This window comes from Pinus tabuliformis, chromosome 8 (assembly GCF_031772625.1).
Source record: "Pinus tabuliformis cultivar Carrire ecotype Pingquan chromosome 8, CPIR1, whole genome shotgun sequence".
NCBI lineage: Eukaryota > Viridiplantae > Streptophyta > Pinopsida > Pinales > Pinaceae > Pinus > Pinus tabuliformis.
Genome location: NC_142294.1, coordinates 1,565,314,462 through 1,565,329,110, shown reverse-complemented (window position 1 = coordinate 1,565,329,110; position 14,649 = coordinate 1,565,314,462).

The following is a 14,649-nucleotide window of genomic DNA, read 5'->3' as shown; positions in this document are numbered from 1 at the left end:
GAATTAAGCACTTGGTAGAGTAGCTACCACTATTAGGACTTCTTATCAACATAAGCACGACCAGATCACTTCGTTCCTCACCTCTCATTTACTTAAGTGTTTCTTTACTGACTCTTTAGAGCTAAACATGTTAGCTTTAGACCACTAAATGAATCCCTTACAAGATACCACCTGACCCTTTTCTCAAGACAAAATCATGTTAAACAACAGACATTCTTAAACTTGTTGTTGGTTTCATTAAAGAAAGAGATGCTAGTTCCCATAAACAATCATTTGAGGACACAGCAAAATGGTTGGGTTAAAGAAATTGTGTTATGTTAAACCTGTTATAAATTTAAAAAGGAATAGCTCTTCGTGATAACTCATAGAAATCATCTAAGAATCAAATAAAGAACTTTAAACCCTTCCAATAATGATTTTTAGACCTGAGATGTATTCAGCTACAATATATAGATAAAGCATTGATTGTTGTTTCTCATTGATTGCAAAGGCCAATGAATTTCCTTGTTTTCTAATACAGTTTTTTAAAATCAGAATTTGGTGGTCACTTTGCAAGTTGTTACAGCCATGCCAAGAGTTTCTACTGTAGATCGTACAAGGAACATGAGGAGGCGAGGGGCGAGGGGGCCCCAACTGCGGTCCACTTCATCAGATGAGGATAGGGGGGTCATGTGAATGCTCACAATGCACCCAATAATTTCGTTGAAAAGGGCACTATGGTTGCAGATCATGTTATCCCACTATCAACCATAAAGCCACCTTCAACCACAGTGCGGGGTGCAAGTTCAACAAAGAAAATCAATGCCATCAAAGGCTGGACAAAGCAAGACATGCATGCTGCAATTGATGACATCGAGTTTAATGGATATTCAATCCATGCCTCTGTAAAAAAACATGGTATTGCTTCCTCTAACATACATTATTGGATAAATGGGTTGACTAATACGAAGCGTAGAGGGCCTGTTACAGTTATGACTGAAGAGGAGGAGGTCGAGGTGGTTGAGTGGTGTAAGGAGATGGCCCAATTGGGACATGGGTTAGAGATTATACAACTTAAATCCACAATAGCTCAAATCTGTCAGGGGAGGCCAAACCCCTTCAAATATGGGTTTCCTGGTAAATCATGGTGGAGTGGATTTAAAAAAAGGCATCCAGACCTTGTGCTACGTACAACTGAGGGCCTTGACAGAGACAAGGCTTTAAATCTATGCCCTACAATTGTGTCCAAGTTCTATAACACTCTTTCTGCTGCATATGAGCAACACTCATATGCCCCATACCATATATGGAACTGTGATGAAATAGGCTTACAGGCAAGAAGGAATTGTGGTATGTGGGTAATTGCCAAAAGAGGGAGTAGAAATGTGCCTAAGATTTTGCCTAAGAGTAGGGAGTGGATCACTATACTTTCTTGTGTCAATGCAATTGGTTCTTCAATCCCAGGATTTTACCTATTCAAAGGTAAAACACAACTAAAAAACTATATACAGAACTGTGAACCAGGTGCATGCATGGCAACACATCCCCATGCATGGATGACAAAGGAACTATTCCTGAATTGGCTTTTTCATTTTGTTGCATTTGTACCAGGTGGTGTCTTACTTGAAAACAAACACCTACTGATTTTAGATGGCCATGGAAGCCACATGGCTTTGCAGACAATTGAGGAGGCCAACAATTTTGGCATTGACTGTTAACATTACCAGCTCATACCACTCATAGATAGTAACCCCTTGATGTTAGTGTGTTTGGGCCTTTCAAGAATTATTTCAGGATCGAGCGAGCTTCGTGGATGGCAAAGAATCCAGGGGTGGAAGTAAAGAGGTTTGAGCTAGTTGAGCTTGCAAGTAAAGCATTAAAAGGGTCTTTGGAACCTTCTAATATCAAGGTTGGATTTAGGAGGACTGGTATATGGCCACTTAATGTTGATTCTCTCGTGAATGATACTTGTTGTAGCCAAGAATTTTATGTGGAAGGTCAAGAAGCAGAGAACTTACAAGACCATGTTGATTCCCAAGAAGATGTTGCTGTTGCTGAAGGTATAATGTCACTTTATGAAGGGAACTTATGTGGTGACGATGATGAACGTGCGAATGAGACACAATTCAATCATGAACCAACTGTCAATGTCATGGAGGCTGTCACACCTACTGAGCCACATGCCAATTCTGCATGTGATATTCCATATGAGGCAGTTGATGAAGCGAATGAAAATGCAAACTTGATTTCAAATGATAATGCAATAGGATTAAACAATGAATAATTGAGCATGCCAACCCAGGTAAGCCCACCATCATTGTTGGCAAAGGCCATGATGAATATCAACCCACATAATGTGTCTACCACCAATGAGGAAAGCATGGACATGCCTTCACAATCATCAAAGTTGAACACCAAACTTGTTCATTATTTTGTGGACAATGGTTCACTGGAAGAGGAGCTTGTTCAGCATGAGGTACCTGAATGGGGCCAATGAGCTGTACCGGAGGCTAAAATCCAAGTGTCAAATCCTAGGGATAAAGGGGCAAATTGCAGATTACTTAGTGCATTCCTAAAGCTACTAGTAGAGAGAGTGAAGGCCTCATCAAGGCACTCAACTCCAGATTGTCTTCGTTTAGGGAAGAGTTCATAGTTGCTCACATCTGAAGATTATATGAATTTATTATTTGAGTCTGAACGTAAAAAAAATGAAATTCGGGAAGCTAAAAAGAGAAAGAAGGAGTTGGCCAAGGACAAGAGAGCTGCAAGGATTGCAACAACGGAAGCTCGAACAAAGGAAAGGATGGAAAAACAAAAAGCAAGGGAAGATAAGGAACATCAAAAACAATTGGCAAGGCAAGAGAGGGAGGCAAGAAAGGTTCAAGAAGTGTTGGAAAGAGGAGGAGGGGTGACAAGCACGAAAGTGATCCAGATTTAGACAGGAACGCAATAGATTACAGAGATAACCATAAACACAGAGATGCGATAACCATAAATACAGAGATGCAGCGGAAATAATACTTCATTTAATTAATGGAAAATATTGAAATATGCTTACAAACAGAAATGGAAAGAAACCAGCTAGGGCGATGGTAGCTTATCTCTGAGAAGAGATGTGGGGCTACATGCCTCTGAACTGTTCCGAACTGTGTTACAATGAGGCTCGAAGGCCTATTTATTATTGAGAAACAATGTAAAACCCTTAACATTCCGAAATCTAACCCTAGAAGATGAAACGCCAAATTGTGGGCCCTGTTTGGGTAAATTGGTACATCAATTTCCCGGGGTCGTAACTTTGGCATACGATCTCCGTTTGACGCGTACGATAGCTCGTTAGAAAGATCTATCCGAGTACTACCACTTTGGGAGGCAACATCGGTCGCCCCAGATTCCCAAAAAAACGTCGTTTAGGGCCTCAAAACGGCTCCGGAAGTTCAGGACCTGAAAAACTGCTAAAAATAGTAAACTGTGCTGCAATTTAGGAAACTGAAAGGACTGAAAGAGACAGTTGTGGGTGTCCAAATGGGATAGGTGGGTGGCCACCAACATCCACCTGGATCATTCCTCCCCCCTTAGGAAGCAATGGTCCCCATTGCGTTGAGTTCCTCTCTGAGATGAGGAAGCTTCTGCTGAGCTGGGTCTCTGGTGAGCTGTTCTGCAATCTCTGATGTGTCCAGAAATGGTGGGAAGCATGGTCGACGATGGTCCACATTGAACACTCGGTGCAAGCGAAGGAATGGAGGAATGCTGTGCTTGAAAGCATTGTTTCCCATAGCCTTGGTACCGGTGTAAGGACCATGTCGGAGTGGTCTGAGTTTCTGATGGGTTCTGGTAAGGCGTTCTCTCTGCATATGCAACCAGACTTTGTCGCCCACTTGAAGCTTGTGTGGTACCCCTGTGCGTGAGAAGTTGTTCCTGTGTTCTGTCATGACCGTATTCCTTTGCTGCTGTTGCTGCGTAGAGGAACCCTTTGCAGGGGTCATGGATGTAGCAACAATCTTCCCCTTACTTTGGGAGTGGACCAGACAAATGAATTTCCTGGTCTGTGATATGAGCTTGCTGCCTTTCTTGGTAGTGATCAAAGATGTGGCGGTAGGTGGGGCTACCTCCGGTATCCTGTATAATGAATTATTCAAAGAAATAATGACAGCACGAGGCCTGGACTCATACACAGCATGTCGCCTCCACAAGTATGGCTGGCCTAATAATACATCACAAACATCTAGAGGTGTAACATCACACAATACCTCGTCTGTGAAGGGTTTGATGCTGTAGGGAAGGCGACACTGCTGGCGAACTTTCAGATCTCGTCCTTCGTGAAGCCACCCGATACTGTACGGCTGCGGGTGCGGTGTAGTCGATAGGCCCAACCGCTTCATGACCTCTGCTGAAATGAGGTTCTTTTGGCTGCCACTTTCGACAATGAATTGTAGCGGCGAACCCTTCACCCACATCTGTGAGTGGAAAAGACGCTCCCCTTCCTCTGGATTTTCGGGCTCATCTTTCTAGATCTTGGCGGTGGCAACAGTGGCGTTGGGATCCGCATCAATGATCTGCTTCCCTTTGCCATTCCCTTGTCAAGTTCTGACTCAGGGTCGGAACATGCATCTGATTCGGAAGCCTTCAACTCAGCCACGAGCGACTGCTTGGTTCGACACTCACTTGTGTTATGAGTGGGACTCTTGTGGAACTCACACCACTTTCCTGTGTCCTTCTTCGGCTTCGTGGTGTTGTTCTTTTCTTGCGGCTTCGCCAGGTTGTCTTGGGTCACCCCGCCTTGGCTTTGTTCTTTGGGCTTCGGATTTGCAGATCCAAAGTCTTGCTTCTTCTGTTTGAACTTTTGTTCGATTTTGACAGTGTATCGGTATGCTGTGCCGAGTGAGGAGATGTTCAAGAACCCCATCTCTTCCTGGATGTATCTGTGTAGGCAGCCGCGGTATTTGAGTACCAGATGTAGCTCAGTATCTTTGATACCCAACTGTGTGCGAAGGGTATGAAAAATGTTTGTGAACTCCAGCACATCTTGGTCTCGTCCCTGCCGCAGTGTGGTCCATTTGATGTATTTGTCCTCATAGCTTCCGACAGGGTAGTACTGCTCCTTGATGGCATCTCGGAACTCATTCCAAGTGGGTGCGGCTGAAAATAGTGAGCCTGTACTTTCATCCTTCTGCTCGCAGTAGGTTTCCCACTAGTCCTTGACGTGGGGGGCTGCTTTGAGAAGAGCGAAAACAATCTTTTCCCGATTTGAAAATTCATGAACAGAAAAATACCCATCTAGCAGATTTAACCATTTATCTACGACATCTGCGTCTATTTGACCCTCGAAGATGGGGATTTCAAAATTAACTTGTACCTTAAACGGTGTGGCGTTTCCAGAGTCGCTGTTGGAAGCCGATGCATCGCCTCTGGGTAGCCGCTGAAGGATCTGCGCAAAGCTATCCATCATCGCGTTCCTTTGCCGCTCGAGGGCTTCTTCGAGCAAGATTTTGATAGGATCTCCTGCCCCCTCGTCTTTCTTCTCATCCGCCATGGGAGGCCGTCGGGATTTGCGAGGCTGGTCTTGCAAAGGTTCGACCAGTTCAAGCCCTAACTCCTTATATCCCGACCTCGTTGGGGACATGCAAAGAAAAATAGAGAAAAAGCAGACCGCTCTGATACCACTGATCCAGATTTAGACAGGAACGCAATAGATTACAGAGATAACCATAAACACAGAGATGCGATAACCATAAATACAGAGATGTAGCAGAAATAATACTTCATTTCATTAATGGAAAATACTGAAATATGCTTACAAACAGAAATGGAAAGAAACCAGCTAGGGCGATGGTAGCTTATCTCTGAGAAGAGATGTGGCGGCTACATGCCTCTGAACTGTTCCGAACTGTGTTACAATGAGGCTCGAAGGCCTATTTATTATTGAGAAACAATGTAAAACCCTTAACATTCCGAAATCTAACCCTAGAAGATGAAACGCCAAATTGTGGGCCCCGTTTGGGTAAATTGGTACATCAATTTCCCGGGGTCGTAACTTTGGCATACGATCTCCGTTTGACGCGTACGATAGCTCGTTAGAAAGATCTATTCGAGCACTACCACTTTGGGAGGCAACATCGGTCCATGGACCCATGTTGCCCCAGATTTCCAAAAAAACGTCGTTTAGGGCCTCAAAACGGCTCCGGAAGTTCAGGACCCGAAAAACTGCTAAAAATAGTAAACTGTGCTGCAATTTAGGAAACTGAAAAGACTGAAAGAGACAGTTGTGGGTGTCCAAATGGGATAGGTGGGTGGCCACCAACATCCACCTGGATCAGAAAGTCTATGGTCCAAGCCAGTTTGAGGCAAATAAGATGATGTACAATACACTGGACCACATTGCAGAGCACACACCATCATCCCAAGAGATGATTAACATCCAAGTCCCCCGCTATTAGCTGGGTGTTCTGCCCACCTCATATACCCCTACTAGTGTAGGTTTAAATCCAAACTGTGTTTATATGACACATGCACCCAGTGTTGGAGTTGTAACACAAGTGGACACTTGGGTTACTTAGTCCCTCCATGGCTACAAGGAGCAAATTGGAGTCAAGGATATGGTAACCTTCAGGCACATCCTAATCAACCAATCTTGGGTAGTCCACCATACTTAGGTTAGGCAGGAGACTCAACAATTCTGGGCAATGTAAGAAATGGAGGCCATCAAGCATAGGGGTGGCACGAATTAATTTTTGTAACCATTATTGCAATGTGAATTTGGTAACGACACCTGTCCCATGCATGTAATGACGTGTTGGCTACTTATTAAAACTGGTTTGGCAGGAGGTTGTGGGGTTTAGGGTTTCATTCAATGATTACGCCGCACATAGTTCATTCCAACGTTCATTTCTGTTTGGGACATGTTCTTGTCCGTTCGCTCTACCGAGTAGTTGAATTTGAATTGTAATTATGATGAAAGTCAACACAATATTTGCAATGTGAATTTTGTAAGGATTAATATGTTGATTGGTTTCATAGTAGAAGCCAAACTATGAACTAATTTGAATTGGAATTGGAATTATGATATGGAATTATGATGAAAGGCAACATAATAACTCAAGAAAAGAAGTGAACATGAAACAAAAGTAGCTACCAATGGAAGGAAAGATCTACCCGGGAGCATGTGCTTGAGAAGTACAATAGAAACCATCCATAGGTCTGCTCACAGAGGTAGTAAACAAAAGAACCCATTTGTTCTCACTAAAGGAAATTCAAGAGAAAATAATTGAAAGTAAAGATCAATTGAATCTAGTTTGAAACAACATTGCAAATGAAAAGAAGTAGTAATTTATAACAACACTCAAACTTGGATATGTGAATTTTGTAAGGATGAAATATGTTGATTGGTTTCATTATAGAAGCTAAACTATAAACTAAATTGAATTGGAATTGGAATTATGATGAAAGGCAACAAAATAACTCAGGAAAAGAAGTGAACATGAAACAAAAGTAACTACCACCGGAAGGAAAGATTTGCCTAGGAGCATGTGCTTGAGAAGTGCAATAGAAACCAACCCTCTGTCTGCTCACAGAGGCAGTAAACAAAAGAATCCCTTTTTTCTCACGAAACGAAATTCAATTCTTGCACTACGAAAATTGCATTTAATTGCTATAATGAATGCTGCAAATGATGTAGTTATTAAGAGAAATACCAAATGATGACAGAGAAAAAGGAAGTCTATTCCCTCTACTTACAATAGAACATATCCCAATTTGTTAGGCCATCCCAGTTGCTACAGGGGGGCTTGCATATATTGCAGGACATTTGCTTAATTTAATGCAGGCTGATCTTGCAATAAGTGTATGGTTGCACCGAATTTAAAATTAGATCAGGTATCCTAAAGTAGGTTGTGCTTAGTTAACAAATTAAATTTTTCCTCCTTACAAAAATATTTCATTTATTTTCCTCAATGAAGTTGTCCTCTAACTGTGAAAGAAGCATTTTTCTGTTTCATTCTTTACATTAATTGTTCTCTACAACACCATAACAATAGTTTCTTAACTGATAAAATGTAGTCAGCTGGACTGAGACACATTATCATTACTAAAGCATCTTCTAAATGACTTATATCTAAGCCAAAAGTAATCATCAAACTAAGTTAGATATTGTATTCATTATTTTGTAGTGTACTCCAGTAAGTCCAACTTTTGTGGGGTCTAGAATTGACATGATCTGATCTTAGGAGGAGATCCACTTGAAGTCAGGTTAGAATCTATCTGTATGTCTACCGTTCAAGGTAGTTCTACACAGCGTTTCATGGGGACGTGTCCCTTGCATTTTTTGATTCACAGGAATGATGGATGCATCTCTTCTTACTGCCCAGGACTAGGGGAATATCCCCGGGACATTCCCCACTTCATGTAGACATCCTCAACAAGTTGAGGAACATAAGATCACAAAAAAGGGAGCATAATTTTTCTAAGAGAAACAATTTTTTTATTTTTCTGTTTGCAAAGTAGACAAGTCCCACCAGCCTGTCAATGCCATATAAAGGTTTTCGAACCCTAAAACATAACATTTTGAGCCTTTTGAAGAGAGAAAAATTGCAGCATCAACCCACCTGTAATATAAAACTTGTATCCCTCTACAAGGAATTCACATCGATATTATGGAATGCACATTGATACTAGAGTAGGTTCAAATATATCATAGCCTACCCATATGAATATTACTTCCTCTAGAAAAAAAACAGCTGAAAATCTTTACCGACTATCTTGTAAACCCATGTCACTTTGAAGGGATCCAATCACACCCTGTGATTGTGGTATAACCACCCTTTCCCGAAAATGAATGGATGTACTAAACGATTAAGCTTCTATAGTCAAAGAACATGACTTCCTCTGGATAATATTGTTGTAGACTTGAAACATCTATTAAAATAAACCTTGTACTCTTTGAACTGTCCCTACCGGTTAATGAAATGAATATTGTTATTTCCCCTTCCCTTTTCGTTTTTATCATGGATCTTGCCACCGAGGGGGTTTTTTCAGCTACGATGGGGTCTTCTCATTGAGTGCCATATGAGATAAGGAGGTATGGATTTAAGCATTTTTCAATCAATTTTGGGATAAAATAAAAAGCAACAGATAGTTAACCATCATTTGGTTAGGCATAAGTCAAGCACAAACTCACTCTATGGGATCTTGGGAATAACTGTGTAACACAAATGGCAACAACAGTGTATTTGGTCTTACATTTGAGCAGTTTCTTCCCTCGAGCCCGATGGAAGCCTGGGAAGGGTTTTAAGGCCATTTAACATTGCCAAGAGGTAGCTACGAGCTACGAGCAGACAAATACCATGATTTTATATCAGAGAATAGCATACTTCCTACTCCACAACCGCAAAACTGCATGAGACCGCAAAAACCCAATTATAATCCAAAACCCACAACCCAAAATCGATAGAGACCACAAAACCCAATAATTATCCAAAACCCACAACCCAAAATCGAATGAGACTGCAAAACCCAAAAATTATCCAAAACCCACAACCCAAAACCCAATAATTAGCCAAAACCCACACAGGTAAACACATACATACAGGTAAACAATGGCACAATTTTCCAATGTAGGTTAAATGTGTTAAAAAACATAGTAAATGTGACTGGTAGGACAATGTCCTACCTTTTTTCTCCATGCCAGAAAGCCACAGGAACCCCAGATGCTCAAACAGTAGCTTAGACTGCAACAACCTGCAAAACAACATCAAAATTGTTAGATAGAGACCAAAAATCAGTTAAACAATGAAACTGCAGCTAAATTATTCAACCACAAACCTGAAAAATCCGTTGCACGAAATGACCATCTCCAACACCGAGCCGAGCGTAATTAGCCACAGGGATAAAGGCAGACGAAGAACGAGCCCATACCACCAGACGGGGAAGAAAAACTAGGCGGAAAAACAACACGAAACAGACGAATACAACATTGTGAGCTGAAGAACGACCACCTTTGCTGAACAATAAACCACCACCCGGCACTGCGAAGCCACTACCCGCATGACGCACAATAGTAATGGTGGTCACCGCCATTGGAGCAGCGACGGTCAACAACCGGCTCTGCGAACGGACAAGAAATGGTCCCAAACAGAAATGAACGGTGGAATGAACTACCCGCAACGTAATCACTGAATGAAACCCTAAACCCTGCCAAATACCTGCCGAACCGGTTTTAATAGGTGGGCAACACATCACTGCATGCACGGGATAGGTGTCGTACAGAAAAGGGTGCGCCAATGTGGCGTGGTGGGTGGTTGACGTGGAGGTGTTCCCCTAATGGCATCCCTCCCCTAGAACCAAGCAAGTGGGATAATTAATCAATTCCCCAACATTAATTAATTCACTACTCGATAGACCGATGAACTCATTAGGCTGATAAACATTAATTAATTCAATACTCGACAGATGGGTGGACTAATTAGAATTCAGTACTCGACAGACAGATGGACTAATTAGGTTGATAATTTTTTTTTTTTAATAAGTTAACCTCTTTTAGTCTATTTTTAAAATTAATCTACCTTTTTAATTTAGCCATGACATCTGTACACATATGAGTTCACATTTGCGTTTTGGGTGAATTGCTCTTTTAATTTAATCATTAAAAACAATCTATATTTTGGGATCAAAATTTTAAAGCCTTTGGTGCATTTCAAATGCCATTTTAGTACTCTTAAATCAGTTATAAATAGTTTTTCCTTTTAAAAAATGATTGCTCTAAAATTTTATTGGTTAAAAGTAATAATTTACAATTTGTTTTGTTAATTTGTTTGAGTAATTTTTATTACTGGCTATTATTATGTAAACTAAATTTTTCATATAAACTTATTATATTTTTAAATAATAAAATTATTTCTATATAAATTTATCATATTTATGAAAATATTAAAATTATAAATTTGCATTTCAATTTCTGTATATATTTAAATTAAAAATATTTTCTTTTTATCTAGGGGTTTTCAAGGATCATCTTAATAAATTGACCAAAATATCTAGTATACACACAATTTTAACAAGCCTTAATAACTTTGGAGATTAGATTGGTGATCTATGAATAACTTCAATATATCCACACATTTACCTATTATTTTCCTTTTAATTTTTCAATCTTTTTAAGTACAAAATGTAATGGAGATATTCCCATTGTTGACAGTGAAGCAACTCTGACACAACCACTTTCCATTCAAAAGTCTCTTGAATGGATTTAGAACTTTTGTTGGTTTTTAAAGATGTATTATAATTTCAATTCAATCGGGGTATGTAGTGATTTTTATTTTTACAAATTGTTAATTTATTTTGGTTTTATAGGTTGAATTCAAGTTACTAAAATGAAATTGGTACAAGTTTATTTTTTTTTCCTTTTACAGCAGATTCACCTTTTATTCTTTCTGAGGTTCTCTTTCCCAATTTCATAACATCCCGTTCTTTAGGTGGATTTTCAAATGGATTTCTATGATAAAGCATGCCAATTTCATAACATCGCGTTCTTTAGGTGGATTTTCACTGGATTTCTATGATAAACCCTGCTCCAAAATAGTTACAAAGTGATATATCTTTCGGGTTTGAACTTACTTGCAACAAATTTCATTTTTAGACAAATATAGTTAGATTGTTACTTCTCACCATAATTTAAGTAAACTTTTGCATAAAAAATATACAAATAAAATGTAAATCAATTTACTTACCAAGAATTACTTCTCAATATTATTTATGTAGGAGTAAAATTGTAAATTTGTAGACGTTTAGTTCTTGCCCAATCAAAACTATGAGATTTGATTTTCCCATTAACCACTATTAATTTACCATTCACCAATACAAGCTATAATGTTTTATGCAATTTTGTCTAGAGCATAGTTTCTAAATTGAGTATATGATTTGATTTGCCTCTTAACCACTATTAGTTTAACATTCACCAATACATTACAATGTTTTATGCAATTTTTCCAACTTGAATGACAAACACTAAGCTACCATACAATTGTTAATTTTACATTTAATATATTTACATATAATAATAAAAGATAAAAATATTATTTTTTTTTTTTTTTTTTTTTTTGTGTCACAGGCTATTTTTGGTTTACTATTAAATAATGATGAAAATATCAAACTTAGGTAGATGATTTCCAAATGATGCCCATCAGTGTTGCCTATTCATAATTGTAAACAATAATGTTGTCTTTGCTTATGAGTGGAAATTTGTTCCACTTACTTTTTAAGTGGAAAATTATTTTGTTGGTAGTGTAAAACATTAGGTGAATACCATATTAGAGAGTTCATACTAAAGTTCCATGCATATGGGACCATTAGATGATATAAAATTATAAAAAATTTCATTGCTGGTAATATAAGAACCATCATTTGAATAGTTGCCACATCTTATATTCTAAGTGACAAGAAGATTTGGTAATATAAGAACCATCCTTTGAATAGTGGTCACATCTTGTATTGTAGGTGATAAGAAGATCTCATTTCTCATTGCTAAGAAAAGTGTGCATATGGCACCACTATTGTTTGATATGTATAGAAAAACTATGGTACTCCATAGAGATGGGGCACTGTGTTATTTTTGAGTTACTCCACAAATGCATATGTAAATTATTATCCACTATGATAAAACTTATGACCACTGGTTGTGGTACATTAGGCAGAGATTTTTTAGGCAAAAAAATGTCATCTAAAACTCACTATTAAAATTACCAATATATAACAATAGTAAGATTCTTCTAATTTATCATTTTATAGACGTAGTTCAACTTCAGAGATCTCTTTAGGCAAAAATGTCATTTAAAACTTACTATTAAAACTACCAATATATAACAATAATAAGATTCTTCTAATTTATCATTTTATGAACGTAATTCAACTTTATACAAAATAATAATACATTATCTTAATTTACAACAATTATAAATAATTTCTTAAATAAAATAATCACCAATAATAAAAAAAATAAAAATAAAACATACATTTTAAATACCACCCTATAAGTCTATATGAGCAGATCTGGCGATCGTAGACCATCAAATCCTTCTGCAAAACCCATATTAACTTTTTGATAACGCGCCAGCGGATCGTAGACCATCAAATCTTTTTGCAGAACCCATATGGCTTAATTTTTTAATAGCTCGCCGGCACCGCCTCTAGGCTCCGATATTCCCACTTCGAAACGCCATAAATACAAAATCTGTTAAAGCAGTTAAAGGACAGCCGTCTTTATGTCAATGAAGGAAGGCGATCATCCGTAATGATTACCTTAAAAGGAGCGTACCATAAATATCGTGGAATATGGTGGTGTCGTGGCGCACGTCCATACTTGAAACACACGTGTTCGATGAACTCATAAATATCGTGGAATATGGTGGTGTCGTTGGAGGGCAGTTCCTATTTCCAACCCTATTGAAACATAAACGCAGTCTGACATGCAAGGGGAATAGCAGTTCCCTTGCTGCTAAAATGCCAAAGTCAATTTTGAAGAAATATAAATGCAAGGCAACTGCTATTCCTTTAGCATGTCAGACTGCATTTATGTTTCAATAGGATTGGAAATAGGAATTGCCTCGTTGGAGCAGGTAGATATCATTTTCGACAGTGATTTGATTATCTTGAAATTTTAAATTCATTTCATTTAAATTTATATATATGAGATAAAGATAGTTAATGGAAAGATAAATTTTCAAATTAATCTTTTGACCAAATTGAATGATAGGGTTGAAGAATTTCTTAAATTGCATTGTATCATCACTCCTGAGGAACTCTTCCCCATGGGTGAACATGATGGCGATTGATTGCCACCGATAACGAAAAGATGTGTGGGGTGGTGGACATTTAGACACAGTTTCCACTTAGCTATTGACTCGCATAATGGATAAGTATAATGCCTTGGCTCAATAAGATTGGTTTAATGAAAGGTGGTGGTGCGTGGTTACATAGGGTAAGTTATGATGATATTATGTATATGAAAGAATAATTTTGACGTAAATTATATGTAGATAGATATTTATTTATTTGTTTCGAACTAATTAGTGTGGTTTATCGTCAGAATAAGTTGAAGAAAGATCCAGTTTAGTATGATAAATAGTCTGAGAGACTAATGGCTAATTTTGACCTTAGGACCCAGGTCTAATTATTATTATTAATTTAATATTATTTTTATTTTTATTATTATTTATCTTAATATTATTTATGGAAATAAGTTAAACTAGCAATTGTCCCAAAAGGTACAAAGAGAGGCCGATAGGATTATTAAATTAGAGTTGTTGAATTTCTCTATAGTAAATATTAGTGGATCTAAGTTAAGTTTATAACAAACAAACATTCTTTCACGACGTAAATTTGATAAGAATATTCCAAGTAGACGACTAAAACTGAAACGAATCTTGTAGAGTGAAATCCCATCATATTAAAAAACGAAATCTCATTATATAGGATTTATTAGGGTCATTACAGAGAAAATTAACATAAGTGGAGAGCTGATTCAGAAGGTATGACATGGACTCTGTAGAGTGCATCCCCTAATCTTGTAGAGTGAATCCCATCATATTACAGAATGAAATAGAAGTCTAAAGTTTTTATCAGAGACATATCATAGTGGAGAGCTGCATTACAGAATGAAATAGAAGCAGCACAAGAGTCAGGCAT